Below are 5,000 nucleotides of genomic sequence, written 5' to 3' on the forward strand. Positions count from 1 at the left end.
GGCAAGTACTCTGAAGTACAAGCCGAAAATGAAAGACTTAGAAAAGAACTGCAAAAGCCTACAAAGACATACGCAGCGGTTGCTGCAACTCCTACAGTCAGACAAAAAGTGCAGGAGGTAATTAAACAGAATGTGGAGAAAGTTGTCCCGACCTTGTTTGTTAAACCAAAAAAGGGAGAGGATATAAAGAAAGCAAAAGAAAACTTCGAAAAAAGTATAGACCCAAAGAAAGATAAAATAAAGATAAATGCAGTAAGAACAACAAAAAATCTACTGATTGTCGAAGTAGCATCCCCAGAAGATTCAGACAAACTAATGAATAACCCACAATTAAAACAACACTTTACTTGTGAGAAACCGCGGAAAAGGCGTCCATTAATGATGTTATACGATATACCGACATACATGACACAGGATGATATCCTGGATTGCATTTACACACAAAATTTCGAAGAACAGATGAAACGAGAGGAATTCTTAGAGAAGTTTAAACTGAGATTTAAAACTGGTCCTCGTGATCGTACAACTGTACATCACGTTGCGGAAATAGCACCAGAGCTGAGAAAAATTATAATCAAGACCAATAGACTGTATGTTGGGTACAGTGCAGTCTCCATAAAAGACTACACAGCGGTACCTAGATGTACCAAATGTCAAGATTACGGCCATGTGGCCAAGTACTGTGAAATCAGGAACCCAGTCTGTGCACATTGTGGCCATGATGGCCATGACAAGAAAAATTGTTCAAGACAGGCCTCCCCCCCAGTCTGCATACCTTGCATGAACAGAAAGAGAACATGTCGCACACCTGGAAAGGAATGTGCGACATACAAACTACTATTGCAACGACAGATACAACGCACCGACTATGGAGAACCATAAGAAGGGTGCGAAAAAGATCCATAAATCTCCTAGCAAGAAAGCAAGGGACGCGGAGCGTTGGTGGAGGTTATTTTCCAACAGGTCAGAATCGGCCCGGGAAGGGCCCCCTGTCCCACCTGGGGCATTGGGGGCTACTGGAGGTGCGAGCAGCGCGGGGCCAGCGACAGCTGAATCCTTGCCGGTCGAGGAAGAAGAGAGGACGGCGCCCTCGGCGAGTACGGAAGCAGACCAAACGTGTAGTGTAGATCCCTTGATAGACAATTTGGTGTCAGGTGGTGGTCCCTTGCAGATGTTAACCCTATCCCAGTCTGTAGATACACTTTGTAACAAAGTAGATATATATACATATAATGCATGTCCTCCCGGAGATGTGTACACTATGTGTGAAGATGCAATAAAGTTATCTCGATTAGAGGAGCCGTCTATTTTGATGGTTGCTCTGAGACAGCTTGTACGTGTTGGGCACCCAAACGGGAAGAAAATAACATTCCCAACTCTGGAGGATGTTGATTGTATACAGCTGGCATCTTTAAATCTGCCATGTGATCACAAAGAGTTACTGATTTTAGTTTACAGGGTCTTTCAGAGAAGGGGCAGGGTTTTTGACATAGAAAAGCTTTATAGAGAGATGGTAATGATGTATGGGAGAATTGGTTTTGATCCCTACAAGAAGTGGCCTGAAGATCACTATTATACTAGACATCCGTAATGGCATCTGTCAAGGTTTATCAACTAAATGCCATGAGAAGTAACACCGTCACACAGGAACTTAGAAAAATGAGTGAAGAAAATGAGGTAGATATATTATTAATACAGGAGCCTTACTCCGCCTCTGGCAAGGTCACTGGCTTTCCTGTGACGGCTCAGGTTATTTCAACAGGGGCAAATCCTATGTCTACCATAATAATTTTGAACAAATTAATTAAAACAACTGTTATAACACAATTTTGTACCTCTCACATCTCAGTAGTTCAAGTAAATCTAATGAACACGACCTGGTATCTAATAAATGTTTATTGTCAATTTAGAGATAATATTGAACCCTATTTGCAACATCTCTCTCGTGTCCTGAGAGCGCTACAAGGAAATCCAGTAATAATAACTATGGACAGCAATGCTAAATCATCTTTGTGGCATAGTCCAGTGCAAGATGCTCGAGGTAGTGCACTCGAGGACTTGATAATGGAGCACCACCTCCAGGTGGAGAACCTACCTGGAAATCCACCCACATACAGAAGTAGAGCGGGTGCAGAATCATATATTGATGTTACACTATCTACGGAAAATGTAAGAGACAAAATCAGAAATTGGCATGTTCACGATGGACAGACAACAAGTGATCATAACTTGATAGAATTTGCAATCTCATTAGGAGTAGTACATGTTTCTGACGAATGGATAATGCAATTAGACTACGGGAAAGCCAATTGGGACCTGCTCGAGGCGGAATGCCGTCCTCCAGAGTTGGGAAATAATGCTTTTGTTCTCGATGAAGCAGTAGAAGCTCTTGTGACCTCTATAAAGACGGCTGTTGCTGCCTCTGTGCCATTAAAGAGGAGGTACATCCGCAGAGCGACAGCTCCGTGGACTCCTGAGCTTACCAGGCTCCGGCAGGGTATGAGGAGAGCTCGTCGTCTCTATCAACGGGCCTTCACCCAGGACGCAAGACAGTATCACTTGTCAATTTACAGGAGACAAAAAAGAAACTTTCAGGAATCATTAACAAAGCACAGACAGAAAAGTTGGGAGGACTTTGTGCACTCGCATCTTGTTTTGGACCCCTGGGGGGTTCCATACAAGATTGTGAGGGAGAAGATCCACTCACCAATGCTCCTGTCAACAGTGAGGATAGCGGACACAGGCATAATGACGACAAACTGGCAACAGACTGCTGAGGAATTACTCAGAGTTCTCTTGCCAGATGACGATCGAGGAAACGACACTGAAAGGCAAGCCATGCTGAGACAGGCAGTTGAGGAGCCATACTATAATGAATTAAATGTCTACCCCTTCTCACAGGAGGAGGTAGTAAATGCAGTAAATTCCTTCGCCAGGCGGAAGGCTCCAGGACCAGATGCAATTCCTGCGGAGGTCCTGCAGCACTTGGTGCGTAAGCTGGCTCCATGTCTCACAGTTATCTTCAACCACTGTCTAGAAACTCAACGCTTCCCAACGAAATGGAAAATTGCGGAGGTCGTCATTATCAAGAAAGATCCGAATAAAGATCCCACAGTTCCTAAGTCCTACAGACCGATCTGTCTGTTGGACGTCCTGGGGAAGACTTTGGAGAAGCTGCTCGTGCATAGACTGTCGAGCCACAGAATACTGCGCGGCATGAGCGAGTTGCAGTACGGCTTTAGGAAGGGTAAATCAACATCAGATGCCATTAACAAAGTAGCCGACACGGCTCGCTCCTCCACCAGTCGGTATGTATTAGGAATCACGGTGGATATATCTGGTGCCTTCGATAGCCTGTGGTGGCCGGCGCTCTTCTCCCGTCTGCGGGAAATTGAGTGTCCGGTGTCACTATATGGCTGTCTGAGGGATTACTGTCAAGATAGAGTTGCTAGGATCTCCGCTCCAGGTGCTGTAGTGTCCAAACCCATAACGAAGGGATGCCCACAGGGTTCGGTCTGTGGTCCCATTTTTTGGGACATAAACATGGACCCTTTGCTGCATGCATTACAAGAAAGCAATGCAGTACTTGGTGCGGTTGCCTATGCTGATGACCTCTTCATAATGGTGGAGGGTAACAGTCGTCTGGAAATTGAAAATCGAGCTGCACTTGCATCGGAAATATTAATGCGGTGGTGCAGTGACTCTAAGTTACAAATTGCACCACATAAGTCATCATATATACTGTTAAAGGGAAAGCTTGCACGTGATCCCACAGTAAGAATAAACAACAGAATAGTGACAAGACAAAAAACCTTAAAATACTTAGGCGTATATATTGACGAGGCCTGGTCATATACCCCACATATAGGTCATGTTGCGATAAAGGCCACAAATATCTTCCACAAGCTGATAAGTATAGGCCAAAGACGTTTCCATGTACCTCCTGTGGCTACCAAAATGTATCATAATTCTATCCTCGCACCGATTGTGGGGTATGGGGCCAGTGTGTGGGCCCACAGGCTCGCTCTGGTGAGACCCGCACAGTCGGTTAGACGAATACAACGCAACATCATTATACGTTGTGTTGGTGCCTTCGGCACCACACCCACAGATGCTCTACTTGTTCTAATGGGCTTCTGCCCGTTAGACATACTTGTAAGACAGAATGCTTCGATAATTTGGCTACAAAAACAAGCGTATGATAAGATTCATCAGATAACGGGGAGACACTTAATAAATGTAAAGGAAATAAAAACTTGGGCCTTGGATACGTGGCAAACAGAATGGCAAAATTCGGACACTGGGAGAAGGGTGTATAACCTCCTCCCAAACGTAAGACAAAGATTAAAGATAAAACATCTCTTGCCAACACAAGGAATAATTCATTTCTTGACCGGGCACGGACCCTACCCGACACATTTGTGTCGGATAGGAAGCCGACCCTCACCAGAGTGTGTCTGTGGCGCCCCTGAAGGGACGCCAGATCATGTAGTTCTTGAGTGTCCAGCATTTGGGCAGGCTGTCTCGGAGTACAGGCGGGAACTTCGTGGTCATCAGCTATTCGACATAATAAGAGATCCAGACAAATACAACAGTTTACAAAGATTGGTAGATCAAATTTCAAAATTAGCAAGAACAGTGTTTGAGAGAATTACTGACGAATAAAACTTAGGGGAGAAACGCCCTACCTCTCAGCAGGTCTGAGTGGTATCGGCATCAATCAATGACAACACCAAGAAAATACAGACTCCCAGGGTAAGTGGATTGGCTGGCCGGCGCCTGACCGCCCCGATGGGCGGAAGTTCTTCTGCCCCCGGTGGCATGGCTGGTCCGGGACCTGACCGCCACTGCCATGGGCGTAACACCTATTATACAGGACAGCATTGAGGGCAAGTTGGGGTGAGTAGGTGAGACTCCCCTATCTATTGCGAAATAGATTAGGAGGACGTCTCGGGGCGTGAGCCTAGGAAGGTTTTGGCTTCATGCTGATCCATACTATT

The 5,000-nt window shown here is 45.4% G+C and overlaps 1 pseudogene; it reads left to right on the plus strand.

The window, feature by feature from the left end:
- Positions 1–5,000, plus strand: part of LOC124571392 — a 10,190-nt pseudogene that overhangs the window by 3,194 nt on the left and 1,996 nt on the right.

The sequence above is a fragment of the Schistocerca americana genome, unplaced genomic scaffold (genome assembly GCF_021461395.2).
Source record: "Schistocerca americana isolate TAMUIC-IGC-003095 unplaced genomic scaffold, iqSchAmer2.1 HiC_scaffold_170, whole genome shotgun sequence".
Lineage (NCBI taxonomy): Eukaryota > Metazoa > Arthropoda > Insecta > Orthoptera > Acrididae > Schistocerca > Schistocerca americana.